This window comes from Theropithecus gelada, chromosome 13 (genome assembly GCF_003255815.1).
Source record: "Theropithecus gelada isolate Dixy chromosome 13, Tgel_1.0, whole genome shotgun sequence".
NCBI classification, from domain to species: Eukaryota; Metazoa; Chordata; class Mammalia; order Primates; family Cercopithecidae; genus Theropithecus; species Theropithecus gelada.
The window spans coordinates 36,721,812-36,739,167 of NC_037681.1; positions in this window are offsets into that span (position 1 = coordinate 36,721,812).

The following is a 17,356-nucleotide window of genomic DNA, read 5'->3' on the forward strand; positions in this document are numbered from 1 at the left end:
CGAGGTTTAAAGATATGATGCCTATAATGTATCTAGCATTGTACGGCATATAGTAAATGTTGCATAGTAGCTTCTCGTATCATTATCATCATATTATTATTAACAATAACAATTAATAATTATTGAGTGAACAATAAATATTATAAGTTCATAAGACATTTGGTTCCCACAACTTATAAAAAGTCAGTATAAAGAGGTAGTAGCTATTTCATTCATTTCATCTCAATTATAGTTACCACGGAGTTTCATTGTTTCTTAAAAGAATTTTAAAATCACATTACAATAGTCAATTCTGTCATTCTTTAAATAAATATACAGATTAGATCAAGAGTTCAAAGTTTCAACCAGATGTAATTTTTTAGATTCTAATTAAACGTAAGGTCTGTATTTATGTATGGAGATATGGGTGTTTATATGCACAGCATATAATATATACATATATTTTCGAATATATATAAGAAAACTATTTATGGCTTTATAAGCATACTAGAAACTATACATTTGGGGCTGGGTGTGGTGGCTCATGCCTGTAATCTCAGCACTTTGAGAGGCCAAGGTCGGTGGATCACGAGGTCAAGAGTTCGAGAGCAGCCTGGCCAACATGGTGAAACCCAGTCTCTAGTAAGAATACAAAAATTGGCTGGGCATGGTGACACATACCTGTAATCCTAGCTACTTGGGAGGCTGAGGCAGGAGAATCGCGTGAACCCGGGAGGCTGAAGTTGCAGTGAGCCGACGTCATGCCACTGCACTCCAGGTTGGGCGGCCGTGCAAGACTCCTTCTCAAAAAAAAAAAAAAAGAAGAAGAAGAAACTATGCATATCAAAATATACCTATCCAGTGGTTCAAGATGTACTCATTTAGTTTGTAAGCCAATTTACTATCTGATGCCAATCAGATTTAATATAATATAAAATATTCTATAGAGACATTAATAAATATGCATACAATAAACATATATGTGATTATAAACATATTAATATGCATTTATTTCAAATGTGAAATTATTTTCAGATGCCCATGTCTTAGGAGAACCCACTGTGGGAAATATAAACACTTGTGCCTGGCATGCAGCCGCAAACACGAGCTTGACTGAAGGCTGTAGAGGGCCAGACACCTCAACTGTGTCACACATAATTGATCCCAAGCAGGCCATGGTTTGTCAGAACAAGATTAGGGCCTATAACCCTGAGGGGGAGGATGGCTTGAGCCCATTGGACAACTCTGTCCAAAAAGCTGTCAATCTGCTTAGCGTGCCTGGGAAGTGGCTTCATTTATCAACCTAAAATCTCTTTCTGTAATTCTTGGCCATTTCCTTTTTTTCTCTTCTCAGGGAGACTGGACGAGTAGGTCGTGACCTTTCTTATTCTTAGGCTCTGCCCAGAAGGAGCCATAAAGATAACCACCAGCTCTTCAAAGGCATCAGATCCCTGGCAACCACACAGGGGATTTTCCCAGCACTTGAGCAAAGGAGCCTGGGGATACTGGTGGTTTACCCCACTGGGGCCACTGCCAGGCCTGAATGTGGTGAGCCACGGCCAGTGCACTGCTTCTGGGGACAGCACGGCCCTTCAGCATGACACTCTGCTGGGGGCCACACAAGGGGCCACAGGGAGGACACAAGTTGACAGTGTTTCTTTTGGGGAAGGAACTCACAGTAAAGAAACCTGTTTCAGGTGGCTTTGGAAAGTTTTCCAAAGTTCCCTTTTGATTTGCAGTGATAGGAGGTGGCGTGCATGATAGAATCTAAATATCTTTGAGAACACAATTTGAAGAAATTTCAGCTTGTAGGTACTTAAGATAACATACTACAGAGTTTATATATATATATATATATAAACTTATATGTGTTTTTATATGTGTGTTTAATATATAAAGTTTATATATAAACTTATATAATAAGTTTATAGTAGCTTATATATACTATATATAATATATATTTATATATTATATATAAACTTATATATATAAGTTTATATATGTGTGTATATTTATGTGTGCGTTTATGTTACATATATAATATATACACACATATATATGAATGTGTACATACGTAACATACGTAAAATAGAGAGTTTATGTCTTGCCTACCTTTTAGTATTTGTGATCTAATCAAATCCTTGCAAAAACCCTGATACAGATATCAAACCCATTTTACAGATGTGGGGAGAGTTTAACTAGTTTTTCAAGTGAAAAGCTGGGCTTCAAACCTGAGCCTTCTAATCTACTTGTTCTGATCACCATGGTAGCCAGTGAAAATATGACTTCAGTTATGGAGAGATTGAGTTTAAAATTATGGACCACAGCCACATTGCTGCTAATGCTGTTTTGAATTAGTTGCTTTTCATTGACAATACATCAAAATATGAAAATGCAGGCGCTTTGTGTGGACAGAGGAAGACTTTGAGAAGGGTATCACTGTTCTCTAAAAGCTGTCTAAATTTGCTTACTGATAATTAGAGCTTTTTATATTCCAATAGTTATTACAATCATAATACTATCATGATTTATTGAACAATTATTTATTGTGTGCCTGCTACGTGCAGGCACAGGGAATAGAGAGTGAAATAATTTGCAAATGTCCATGTCTTCATGTAGCTTAAATGAAGTGATAAGTGATTAATTGTCAATGATCCTGTTTTCCTGGGAAGGATGTTTTGTTTCAGGGGTGGAAACAACATGGCTTGATTCACTGGAACGTGGACAGGGAACACATGTTTCCTCTTCCATCTAGGTGAAGAGCAGTGTAGCTGGTCTCAGGGATGTCTGGAATGAGCCATCCAGACACTGCAGGCTAGACTGTGCTTTCTTCTCCTCCTCTTGGCCTCCCTTGTTGAACAGGCTCCAGCTGCTCAAATTGTCCTTCTTCATTTTGCTTACTGCTCCCCCTAGGCCCAACAGATCTCAATGTTATTGTCAGACAGGGACTGCATCTGTCTCTCTCTGGTCCCAGTTTAAATAAGCTGGGGAAGGGCACTGATGCACCCAGATGGGCTGTGTGTTCTTTTCTGGGTCTGCCACAGATGTGCAGCAAGGCTGAATCTGTGAGAAGCCAGAGCTGTCCTGGGAGTATTTGCACCATGCAGTCAGAGGAGACAGTGGCATTTTCCCAAAGGAGGCAGACATGATGGGTAAACTACATGCATCTCCTATACAAGGTCATTCCTTTAATACTTTATCACATGCAGTGGGCTTTTAGGGATGTCACTCTTCAACAACTAACTCCACCAGCTCTACAGGACAGAAATTATGACCCTCACTTGACAGTTGGGGAAACTGTTGTCACAGAGGTAACACTGGCCAGAGCTGCACAGCTAGTCAATAGCAGAGTCAGGATTTAGATGCTGATTTTCCAGATTCAAATTCATATTTCGAAAGAGACTGAAAGGGCTTCTGAATTTCCAGAGACAGAGTCAGTTGATCTTTGTGTAATCTTTGTGCTCCATGTTTTCTTGTATGTGGATGCCTTGAACTCTGGTAATTCCAGTATGGCTCTCTGTTAAAAATTCATTGGATCAGTGAGAAACACGGCTCCCTGGTCAAACTAGAAAGTTGGTGTTTTGTAAGTGTATGGTAATTTTAGGTGGTATGGGGTAAAAGCATTAACTGGATTTTTCTAAACTATCCACTTTATCACTGTGGGAAATTCTACGCCATCCATCATGGCAGCACATCAAAGCTTTTTGTTTGTTTTCTTACTGACTCTCTTTCTAAAGCAAGGGTAGAATTAGGATTCCAGTAACATTTATTTCCTCATCCATCTGCTCATCTATCCACTCATCCATCCAGGCCTTCCTTCACTGACACGTCCATCCATTATGCCGTCTACTCATTCAAAGTCTATTTACCATGTGCTTTATGCCAGGCACCGAGCTAACAATTGAATGAAACAGAGACAATAGAACGCAAACTCTTTCTTCACTTGGCCCTCCGTCAAGGTTGGGAGGCATCCACTTATTGACAAATAACTCTAATACCAAACACAGCTCCATTGAGGACATCTAGAATTCTTAGAGTGATTAAATAAATATTCAATGAATAGGAGGTAGCAGAATGTTTCCAGACCAAGACCTGTCACTTGATTATGATTTGATGTGGCATTAATACATTTAAAGAAAGGGTACCAATAGGAAGATCATGGACATAGAAAATCAGGATTAAGAGGGACAAATGTCAGAATCCATCTCACAGTGTCCGAGTGATGGGCACCTGAGCCCTCAGCCATTAGGTTACTGTGGAGGTTGCCCTTTTGAGGAACATCATGTCTGACTTCCTGAGTCCATGTGTAATATCCTCCCCCAATCCTTCTACTTCTCTTCTTTGAATATAGGATCACCAAACAACATGTGTGGAAATAATTTTAATTCTAAGGTACCAGGATGCCAGGATGAGGCAAAGTATGCCATATCTTCAATAAGGTGTTCAAGTAATTTCGTGCCCACACATAGGTATCCTCACTTATCAATGACTGGATTTGCATTCTGATTATTTATAACCTTTTGCACTTTTAGTTAATTTGATTCTGCCACTGAGATTCTTCTGGGAATGTCAACAGATCAGGGTCAAAATATGAAGGAGACAATCTTCCATCATGATATTGTTCTTACGAGCCCTGCCTGGAACCAGTTGGCTTATCTAGAAAGCATCTGAGTCTCATTCTCATCTTTATCTCCTCCCCATCCACCTTTCCTTTCCACTCCATAACAATATGGTGGATGCAAGGATGAATGGAACATCTGAACAAGTGAAGAAGGAGGCACAAGCTCTCAATCAGAACTACAAATGGGAAGTAGAGTTTGAGCTGAGCCTTGAACAGGCGAGAATGATTTGGATAGGTAGGGAACGTAGGCAACTGCCTTCCAGCCTGGAAGAAGCACATGAACAACTCCACAGAGGTCATAGGCAAAGTGTATTCAGAGAAAGGTATGTGGGGATGTGCTAGAAGCTCAGAAAGTTAGCCCATGAGGATGGAGATGTTGACTGCCTTGATGCTGTAGAGATTTGCAATGCCTTATAAGGAACTTGGCTTTTCTCCTAGGAAAAGAAAGGTATTAAGCTGAGAGAATGGTGTGATCAGCTTTATGATTTTGCATTGCCCCTCCCAGAAGCAGTTGGAGGGATGGACTGGGGATTGTGGTAGACAGTACAGTTAGGGGACAGCTGCATTGGTTCAGGATAATCCGTTTCCAATCTCTGAGGCAGAATGACAATTTCTGGGACTCTGTGATGCCTTTTACACATGAGGTCAGAATTTATTTTGAATCATTATGAGTATCTACACTCATAAACTACTTTGTGTGTTTAAATTTATTTACAATCAAACTGAAAATGCCAGTAAGCTGTTTCACATGTAACACCAAACTTATGAGAAATTACATGCAGCTCACAATATTTACTGAGCACTGATTGTGCACACAGCATGCTGCGAGACTATGCGGATGACAAAGAAAAGGCATAAGATGCGGATTTGTTCCCCTTTGGCTTTTTTCCCATCTCATGGGTGGGTGAAATCTATGAATGATCCTAGTCCCAGGAGACTCATCTTTCCTGCTGGGCTCTGGGTTGAGTTGACAGAAGTCTTGGCTGGCAGGCATCTTGCAGCTGGGTTCTGAAGTGGAGAAAAGTAGAGAAAAGGGACTTCTGGGACAGGGACCTTGGGAATGAGATGCTTTCTAGCCCTGGAAATCATTCTTGAGCAAGACCTTTAGTGGAACTAGCATTGAAGTTCTGACATCCTACTGGGAGCTGCGCCTCAGTGGAACAGTTTCAGAACTGTTGGGGCATAGACACCTGTATAATTACACCTGATTGGATCACAGACACACAGAGATGATGCTTCCATGGGTGTCAGGTTGTACTCTTCTCCTGGAGGTAGAAGGGCTCACCATGGGGCACAGCTAGCTGCCCACCCAGAGCAGGTGGAACCTCTCACTGACTCTTCCAATAGTAGCAATAGATGACCAAGTTTCATTTGGTTTTACAACCCCCCTGGGTTTTTTCCTTCCTGTAACCTGAGAAATCAGCAGTCTAGGTGTTATCTGATGCCTTACAGTTTGAGGCAGCTCTTGGACAGTGGTGAGCTTTGCATCTTAGGTGCCTGTGAGATGTGCTGAGAAGAGAAACTGAGGCCAGGAGATGGGAGGTCTGAGTGAACTGCGGGTTCCACCTGGGGTGATCCTGGGAACAATGACATGTGTGCAGCCTTTCTCTGTTATAAGACATTGTTCATTGTTCATTTAACCTCACAGTTTCTTAGGTGAGGGAACTGAAACTCAGTTAGGATGTTGTACTTGCTCTGAAAACAGTGGCAGAGCTGGGACCATAGCCCAAGTCTTCTATCTGCAATTCCTATGTCCCTTTGTGCGAAAATAGAGAAGTCCCTTGAGCCTAAAAACCCATCAGTATTAGAATTTGTAAACTAAAGACAATAACATAGTAGATGCTTGTTATTAGTCTGCTAATAACAAAATTCCACGGGTTAGACACTTTAAGCACAGAAATTTATTTTCTACAATTCTTGAGGCTAGAATTGGTTTCTTCTGAGGCTTCTCTCCTTGGCTGGTAGATGGTCGTCTCCTTGCTGAGCCTTCACGTGGTCTTCCCTCTGTGTGTCTGTGTCCTAATCTCCTTTTCTTAAAAGGATATCAGTCATAATGTGTTAGGGCCCACCTATATGACCTTCTTTTAACTTAATTGCCTCTTTAAAGACCCTATCTTCAAATACAGTCACATTCTGAGGCTCTGGGGGTTAGGACATCCACATACAGATTTAGGGGAGATATAATTCAGCTCATGACAATGCTTAACACATGTTTATAGTATTAAAAGTATCTACTCACTACAGTGAAGGGAGTTTTGTGAGGCTTGATGGAGACAACTCATTCATTCTTTCAATCACAAAATGCTGACCAAAGATGCATCCTTTAGATACTTGAGTGCTTTAGATACATTTGAACATTGCAGCAACATGGCAGGCTTGTTGTCATTATTTCCATTTCACAGATGAGGGAGAGGAGGTTTAGGAAGGGATATAAATCTACTCCCAAAGTTGTACACAGAGAACGGCGGAGACGGGATCGAACTTGTGTCTCTGTGGCCAACCTCATTGTTAGAAAAAAAGCAAGTGCAAATATTCTGTTTTCAGGATATTCTCTGAAATTCTGTTCCTTTCCCACGTGCCCAGCTTTCGCCTGCACTGAAATTATTAAACTGACAAGGGGGGCAGGTGGGTAGAATGCAGATACTCTTGCTTTCAGAGAATCCGGCTCCACTGGGCAATCCTTTCTTACTGTCTCAGCCGGGAGAAAGAGCCCCTAGCCAGAGGGAATCAAATACTTTTCAAATGTCTCATTAAAATAAAAAGGTGATTCTTGCATTGGTCCTATGATAAAGACTACAAAGCAGCACCATGAAAACTGCCTGGTTTATCCTTCTGAATAGGCCTCAGCTCCAGCAGCCGAATGAATTAGCGGCCACCCCATTATCTGTAACCCTTAGAGAGCGCAACCCAGGCTTTGATCTGCCAGTGTCAAGGAAACTGATAAAAACTCGTTCTGTTTCTAAGCTTTCCAGGCCTGAAATTCTCTTTTCCCTTCAGCGTGCTATAAATGACCCTCTGAAGTGGCTGGGCATTCTTTCACAGTCTTGTTTCCAATCTATTCATAACCACGGTTATCAATTATTATACCAGCTGGAATTTCTGAGGGCCAGGAGGCTGTCAGGAGCTCTAATTGTGGTTCAGGGATAAAAGCAAAAACACACAAATTTTAACCAATCATAATTAACTTATTCTCCAAGTGCAAGGAAAAAAGAACCCCCCCAAAACAAAACAACACAAAACCAAGGCCTATGAATCCCCTCCACTAATCACTCTTGAAAGCAGCCAGGAAGGGGGAGAGGGACTCTTTTATTACCATGGTCGCTCCCGATTGGCTCCCAGAGGAGGAGTGGGGCCAACTGGCAACCAGAGAAGTTCTTAAATCATCGGGGCTTTTTTTTTTAATCTTAAAAAACCCTCATTTTTCAAAGTAGCATGATGTTTTCCAAGCTCCTGACAGAGCTTTGAATAAAGAGGCATCAATTTCTCATTGAACCCAAACAACCGACTGAGTGGCCCAAAATATTTCACTAAAAAGAAGTGCAGTGGCAGCTATCACATTAATAAAGGAGGCGCGTGTGACCTGGAAGGAGGCCCCGAGTCATCTGATCCCCAGGCGCAAGGTTAGGCAGCAGGTTGAGCTGGGGAAAGCCTTACTTAGCACAGCCCCGGCACTTAGTAGGTGCTCAGGAGGCTAGCTCCTGTCCCCACCCTACTCCCTTCTTAGACTGGCCAACAGCCAGATGTCTTGGAGGCATCTGGCTAGTGGCAAAGGCATCTGAATGGAAGGCCCATGATGTCATGGAAAAGGCATGGCTTTGGAGTGTGACAGCTCTTCGTTTTTAAGCCTCTCTGAGACTCAGTGTCCTCTCTCTTACAATGGTGATAGCAGGCCCAATTTGTAGAGTTGCTATGGGGGCAAGGGATAAAGCTCTTAGCAAAGTGCCTGGCATAAGGTGGGTGCTAAGTAAATGTTTGCTGTGGCTCCCAATGCTGCTTTGGGGATATGTGGTCATTTCTGGCACACGGTTTCAAAGACCACCTCCTCTTTCTATATTGCCTTTCAGCATCTGCACAGAATTCTTCTGCAATTCTGGTTAGGAAAGCAGATTGGAGGGAGGGTTAGAGTCGTCTTATAGCAAACATGCTGGGGAAGGACATCAAAAGAAGAGACAAAACAACGTTTTCCAGGACAAAGAAAAGAAGCCATTAATGAAATGATTAAGCAATATAATTCTTTCCACATAGAGTATCTGGTTACAAAAAACATTATTTTTATTTTCATCACTGTATTTAGCACTGCAAAAGCACTGAAGAAGATCTCACCGCTGTGTATTTATATTGTGTTATGAGATCAAGAATCCAAATGTATTTGTAACATTTGTTGATAGAATTGCAGCCCAAGGAGCTTGCGACTTTGATATATAAAAGATGTGCAGGTATTCTCTTGGTAGTTTTTGTTCACAGAAGCAGACATAACCGTGTCCTAAAATTTTTTTTTTCACAAGGGAGCATTTTCTTGAAATATTTACATACATGGTAGGAGCAAATATTTTGAAAACATCCTCCTCCTTGGGTCTAAGATGGAGGATAGATCATCAGGATAATTAGTTTTAGCAGTCCCAAGAATCAAACCCCTAAATTGAAATAGCTTAACACAAGAAGAGCTATTCCTCACTCAGGGGACACCAGATGAGGGTGAGCATCCTTACTCCATCTTGTGGCCATGATGTGAGGACAGTTCATCGAAGATTTTGACAACCTAGTAAGAGACATACACGCCTGGGATAGCTTCAGCCACAAGTGATATAAATTACTTCCATTCGTTCTGACCAAAACTGTGAATATGACCATATTCTAATCACAAGAGAAACTGGAAAATTTAGGGGAGCACATGAAATATTTGCTAAGCAGAAATGGTCTCTGCTATAGGCCACATTACAGATGGTCCCTTGGCTCTGTACCCATGGCATAGGAGTGTTCTCAGGAGGGAAGAGAAATGAGATAAGGCTGTTGGAATGCAGGTTCCTGAACAGAGTAGCCCAGGGCATAGGGTTGCCTGTGCTCCAGGCAGGAGTTTATAATCTCCAAAGCGCATGGGAATCTGTGGCAGTACCAATGAGTTGATATTTGGGGGCAATGCATGGAATTTTTTGGCACCAGCCATTTTCAGCGCTGAGTAAGGATTTCTATGTCAAGCATAGATCAAGAAGATCCATCCGTACCCAGGAAAGGGACTCTGGAAAGGGGCTGTCAGGATGTTGATTAGAGGCGAAGGCCCCTGCTCATCAGCCTAGGGCTCACGGTTGGAATTCAGCTGTAAGTGGAAACTGACAAGAAATGGCCACCTGCTGGAAGTCTGGGCAGGCAGAGAAATTACTGCCACACAATAGGAGTAAGATAAGGAGGCTGTGGCCTTAGGGTAATGCAGGTGTGGTGGTGAAGTTCACCCCAATGAATATCTGCTAAGGGAGTAGAGAATAATTCTGGAGTGCACTGGAAGAGGTTTATGGGAGTCCTATAAAACCAAAAAGGTCAGAGTGGGCTGAGTCTGCAGGCAGGTAGGTATTTTTAATGGTTGCTAGGAGGGGCTGGGCAGACTAGGACTGATAAAATATATGATATGTTCCTATACAGTGATACCTGAACTGATAATAATTGCTGCTACATTAAGTGACTTTTGGGTCAGCTTCTCTCTTTCAAAGCTAATCATCTAGAGGAAGAATGAGATCCTACAAAGGACTCAGTAGGGAAAGTCTGACTTATGATAGTAATTGTGAGCCTGGTACATGCAGTGCTTTTCATTTTAATGCATGTGCTGATTTGTTGCTCACTGAGTTTATTAGGCAAGCAAGGATTATATTTGTTACTATGATATTAATGAGGAAGCTGTGATATTTTGGAAAGCCAAAGTCATCAGCTCATAGATGAGGGGCTAACACGTCACAGGGCTGGAATTCAAATCCAAACCTTCTGATTCTAGCTCTGTGATATTCCTTGCCTGTTAGCAGAAGGAAGCAATGATTATAAGAGCTGTTGTAGTGGCAGCTACCACTTTTCCTCCTTCACTTTCTCCATCATCATTATCATCACCCTCATCAATGCCCTCAGCATTACTATTATCACCATCATCACAACCACCAAACTCACAACTATCATCTCCAACATCACCTCCATCATTACCATCATCATCACCATAATCACCATCATCATCACCACCATCACCACCATTATCACCATCAGCACCATCAATACCATTATCACCATCAGCACCATCATCATCAACACCATCATCACCATCACCATCATCATCATCGCCATTATCGTAATCATTGCTATCATCATCTTCTTCATCCTAAAGATAATCCCAATGCTCAGCAATGAGTAACATCTATCCTTTCAGTTTGTTCCCAGTGGCAATGAGTTTGCATTAATTCATTGAAAAAGCCTCACTCACTTCCTAACCAATAATTTTATTCAACAATGGGTGGTAATTATTTAGTGCAAAAAATAATAATCATCATTTCATTTAGCTTCAAATCTTCTCCTTGTACCTTATCAAGGGGCAGCACAGAAGAGCCAGTTTTATCTGAGAAACCAAGGGAAATGAGTCTGGAGAGTGAGAATGGTTATTTGGTCATTCACTCTGTCAATAAACAGTCACTACTATACCATGTAGTGCTCTGTAGTTACGAAAGACAGCACCTACTATACCATGTGCTAGCTTGGGGCTAGATGGTGGCATAATAGAGATAAATAAATTTCATTCCCTGCCTTTGGGGTCTACAGGCTGGTAAATGCTACACTTCACTGGATCTCTGTAGAAGTGAATTCTTGATTCTTCCTTTTTAAATTTTATTTTATTTCAATAGTTTTGGGAGAACCGGTGGTTTTGGTTACAAGGGTAAGTTCTTTAGTGGTGACTTCTGAGATTTTGGTGCAAATAACATCAGGAAAAACTCTTCCTGATTTTTTTTTTCATCTCCAAAGTTTTTGAGCTCTATCTTCCAACTCAAACATTGGGCCAAATGTTTGAACTTACACGTAGAGAACAGATTTGAGAATGTTATCCCATGACTGTACCCTAGACCACTAGGGGGTCAGCAAACTATGGCCCAAATCAAGCCACCTATACTTGTTAATAGGGCTATGTTGGAAGCTAACCACACCCATCATTTAAATATCACCTATGACCACTTTAGAGCTACATCAGCAGACTTGAGTAGTTCCAACAGAAAACATATGGCCTGCAAAACCCAAAATAGCAAATATCCTGCTCTTGAGGAAAAGTGTCCTGGCCTCTGCCCTAGATTCTGCCTTAGATCCTGTTATTATAAATGAACGATTGTGCCTGTCTACAGCCATGCCCTCTACTTGTGCACTAGATCTTATTCCCCCAGCTACTCAAGAACACCATTTCGATTAGTTTCCCTTCATCAGTTTTGCACACTCTACTGAATTATTCCATCAGATTACAAACATGCTCTTATTTCTCACATTTTAGAATACAAAACAAAACCTTCTTCTGGCCCCTCTTATTCCACCAGTTGCTGCCCACTTCTCAATACTTCTTTGCAGTGGAACATTTCAAAAGAGTTGCCAACTCTAATTCCAGTTCTGCTACTCTTTCTTGAACTTACTCCAACATTGAAACTGTTTTTGTTAACATCACTGATGACCTTAGTTGGCCAGATCCAATGGCCAGTTCTTGGTCTTCGTCTTACTTGACCTCTCTTCAACAGTTGACACAATCAATCTTCCTGCCCCTTTTTCCTTTACTCCTTTTCCTCACCTGACTTCCAGAACACAGAACTTCCACATCTCCCTCCCACCTCCCTGCTGCTCCTTCTCAGCCTTTTGTCTGATTCCTCCGCTTCTCTCATAGTCTAACCTTTGGAGAGTTTCAGATGCAGTCCTTGGTCTTCGGTTCTCTCTTCACCCACTTCCTTGATTCTCTCATTTACTTTTGTCTTAGTCACTTCAGGCTGCTATAACCAATTAGCCTAGGCTGGGTGACTTAACCAACATTTATTCCTCAGGGTTCAGAAGTCTGGAAGCTCAAGATCAGGGTGCCAGCATGGTGAGAGCCTCTCTTTAGTTGTATCCTCTCATGATGTTTCCTTGGTGCAGGCACAGAGAGAGATACAGTAATTCCATCATGAAGGCCTTGCTCTGGTGACTTGTCTAAAGCTGATGACCTCTGAGAGGTCCAGTCGCCAGATACCATCATATTGGAGATTAGAGATTCAACATATGAATTTGAGGGTCACACATTCAGTTCACAGCAAGTCACATGGCTTTAAATACCACCTATATGCTGAAGATCCCCAGATTTTTACCTCTGCCCCAGTACTTTCTCTTTTTATAAGGCTTGTATCTCACTGCCTGTCCAACAGATATACGTTACTGTGGATGAGATATCTTAACATTAACATAATGAAAATGGAAACTTATAATAACTCCTCCTCATATGCACAGTAGTTAAGGCACTTATCCTGTGTAAACCCCACACCTCAGTCATTCACATCTCTTCTTTAACATCCCATATCCAATCTATTAGGAAAGCACACCAGTTATATCATCTTGTCCTTTGCTCTGCTACCTATGAGTCTCCAAGCATCTCTCACCTGGATTACTACAATTGCTTCCCGTTTTCCCTGCTCCTACAGTTGCTTGCCGACTCCCCACCAAGCCCCCACTCACCACGTCCTCATTTTATTAATAACAGAGTAGTCAGCTACTCTTTTAAAAATAGGTCCGATTGTATCCCTCCTTTCCTTAGTTCTCTCCAATGGCTCCCAATTTCTCTCATAGTAAAAGCCAAAGTCCTTCAACAGGCTGGTAGGACTCTTAAGTCACCTGGTTCAACATGACCTGGCCCTACCATTTTGATCTCCTCTCTGCTCTTCACCCCTCACTCTGCTCCAGCCACACTAACCTTCTTCAATGCCTTGAACATGGTAGGCACCCTGATACTGCAGGACTTTTGCACTGATTGTCTCCTATGTCTGAAACTCTCTTCCTGCAGATATGCAAGTCCTTGCTTAAATATTGCCTGCTCAGTGAGGACTATTTACCTTTTACTTCATTAAGATTGCCAACTGACTTCTTCAGCAGTTTTTTCCTCAATGAGTTATTTTTCCCCATAGTGTTTGCCCCTTCCATTATGCTAGATTCTTCAGTTAACTGTTATATCTGTTGCTGATAGTTCATTTCCCTTTACTGGAATGTAAAATCCCCTGGGACAGGGATGATTGTCTCTTCTATTCACTGATTTATCCCACATGCCATGAACAAAGCCTGGCTCAGTGAAGGCACTCAACAAATATTTGTCCAATTAATAAATCATTAAGTATGAACTACTGATCAGTTCAGACAGTGAGTAACATTCTCTACTCTTAAAAAGAAAACACTGGCAGCCAGAGATAGACTTGGGAAACCGTCAGGAAGAGGCAGCCGCAGAACAGCCCAGGATGTTTCAGCTTCCGTGCTGCTGACCAGCGGTCAGAGGTTCCCAGGGCACATGGCTAAGTGGAGCTCACTGCAGGAGAGGCCTGCATGTCCCAGATAAGGAGGCATCATGTGCCGTGGCTGTGGCTATGATGAGTGCAAGGACTATTTTTATATAACAGAGGAGAAGATAATCCTACAGACATGATGTCAAGGTCTGAAACAAGTTGTACCATCTGAGGGAGGCTGGCAAGTGATGCCGTTTAACCCAGGGACACCTCATTAGCAGACAGTGTTTGGAAGGCTTATGAAGGAATTTATAGGTTGTTTCTAGCTAGCAAAAATTTCTTTGTGTTCCCATGGTGTTCTATGCTTAGGGAACCCTCCTGGGGATGGACAAGTATAGATTGGGGCTGAGAAGAGGATTTGAGGTTATGTCTCTGTAACTTGAAAATCTTCTACATTGGGCAAATTTCTTAACCTCTAAACACTTCGATTTTCTTTTCTGTACGGTGGTGATAAAAGTGTCTACTTTTTTAAGATTGAACTTTGGATAGAATAAAACCACAAATGTGAGTTATTTTATCAGTTAGAAAGACAGTATAGGGTAATTCCTATGATTATACACAACAACAAAGAATGAGTGACTATCTAATGCAAATCTGTGAGATATCACTTACTAAACTCCAAACAATCAACAATGATTTACTGACTACTTATGTTAAACCCAACATGTGTTCAACACTTCAAGGGTTAGAGAATGTGGGGCAGGGCCATTATGTGCGAGGAGTGACCAGACTTGTTATTCACTCATGCAGTCATGGAGCAAGGCAAGACAGCATTTCCGCAATTCTGAAGTGTAGCTGACTGTGTCTCCTGATCTTATTTAGTTCAACTGATATTCTGTTGATTTATTACTATGATCCAGGCCTCTAAGATAAATTATAAGACATATCAACTGAGAAAATATTTATGGACCTAGTTTGCAGATGAAGAATTGTAGTGTCTTATTGGTAAAGTGGGTATCACAATATTGCACAATTATTACGTGCAATTATCAGAACCAAGCTCTGGATTTTTCTGATTTCAAGTCCTGTGATTTCTCCTTAGTCCATCTATGTCACATATGAAAGCCATCTTTCTTTACCCATAGGAGTATGGAAACTTAAAAGAGGACACACTGGCCAGGTGTGCTGGCTCAGGCCTGTAATCCTTGCACTTTGGGAGGCCGAGGCGGGTGGATCACCTGAGGTCAAGAGTTTGAGACCAGCCTAGCCAACATAGTGAAACCTCGTCTCTACTAAAAATACAAAAATTAGCTGGGCATGTGGTAGGTGCCTGTAATCCCAGCTACTTGGGAGGCTGAGGCAAGAGAATTTCTTGAACCCAGGAGGCAGAGGTTGCAGTGAGCCAGGATCACACCATCGCACTCCAGCTTGAGCAACAGAGCAAAAATTCCATCTCAAAACAAAAAATAAAAATAAAAATAAAAAGAGGACACACTGGTACTGTGAAATCTCACATCAACACACATTTGTTTCTATGAAGTTAATGTTTGTGTCCCTACAAAATTCCTGTGTCGTAGTCCTAAACCCCAGTGTGATGGAATTTGAAGGTGAGGACTTTGGGAGATGATTAGGTCCTAAGGGTGGAGCCCCCACGAGTAGGGTTAGCTCCATCTTATGAAAGACCTCCAGAGATCTCTCTCCCCCTCTTTTCTTTCCCTCTTTCAAATGTTTTTTGACTGGTAGTACAAACAAAAGAATGAAGGGATGAAGATGCTGAATTCAAAGTACTCTAAGCTGTTTCAGCTCTTTGATTTTAAATTTATGTGAAGATTGCACTGTAGGTGAATCATTTGTATAGAATTGTTTCTGGTTTTATCTTTCTTATATTTATTCATTTACCAGATTTATTTTTCTATTTTAAGAACATTTTTAATTGACACATAATAATAGTATACATATGTGGGGTACAACAGAATGTTTCAATACATGGATACATTGTGCAATGATAGAATCGCAGTAATCAGCATATCTAATCACCTCAAACATTTATGAGTTCTTTGTGGTGAGAACAATCATATTGCTCTCTTCTAACTTCTTTTGTGAAACATACATAAATTAGTGTTGCTACAGTGGGCCTGCTGTGCACTGGAACACCAGAACTTATTTCACCTGTCGAACTGAAACACTGTACCCGTTGTCTAACCTCTCCTCAACCCCTTCACCACTGTGTCCTCCAGCCTTTAGTAACATCTATTTTACTCGACTTCTATGAGCTCAACTTTTTAAAGTTCCACATAGGACTGAGATCATGTCATATTTGTATTTCTGTGCCTGGCTTATTTCACTTAACACAATGCCCTTCAGGTTAGTCCATTCTGTCACACATGGTAGAATTTTATTCTTTTATACAGCTGAATAGTGTTTCATTGTGTACGTATACCACATTTTCTTTATCTATTTGTCCCACTTAACAAATGTTTGTACATATTTGTGCCCAGGCACTGTCCTAGGAATAGGTAAATAGCATTAAACAACAGAGTCAAAGTAATTGCCCTCAAGAAGCTAACATCCCAGAATCAGAATGGGAAACAGATCATAAACAAACAAGCACAGCATACAATATAAATCTGGGGGCCAGGTGCGGTGGTGCATGCCTGTAATCCCAGCCCTTTGGGAGGCCGAGGTGGTGGATCATTTGAAGTCAGGAGTTTGAGATCAGCTTGAGCAACATGGTGAAACCCCATCTCTACTAAAAATACAAAAATTAGTGGGGTGTCATGGCAGGCACCTGTAATCCTGGCTGCTTGGGAGGCGAGGCATGAGAGTCACTTGAACCCAGGAGGCAGAGGTTGCAGTGAGCTGAGATTGCACCATTGCACTCCAGCCTGGGTGACAGAGTGAGATCCTCTCTCAAAATACTACTGCTACTACCACTACTACTACTACTAATAATAATAAATATAAATAAATCCAGGTACTGGTAAACTAAAGAAAGATGGCAGAAGGAGATGGAGATTCTTTTTTAGGATGTGGGGACTTCGAAGGTGAGAACATTTAATTGAAGATCTGAAGTAATATTTTGTAAAAATTAAACTATTTTATACTGTTAGTTATTATAAGCCAATGCTCGCCCTTCATTTGCGTCGTAGGCCAAAACGATCTTTGCAGCAGCCCTGCCACATAGATTGTCTCATCGTGGCTTGAGGAAGGATGTGGAACATCTCACAACATCACAAAGCACTGTGTTGCACCATTGGACATCTACAATTTTTAAGTGGTTTTGCTTTTTACTGAGCTCAAA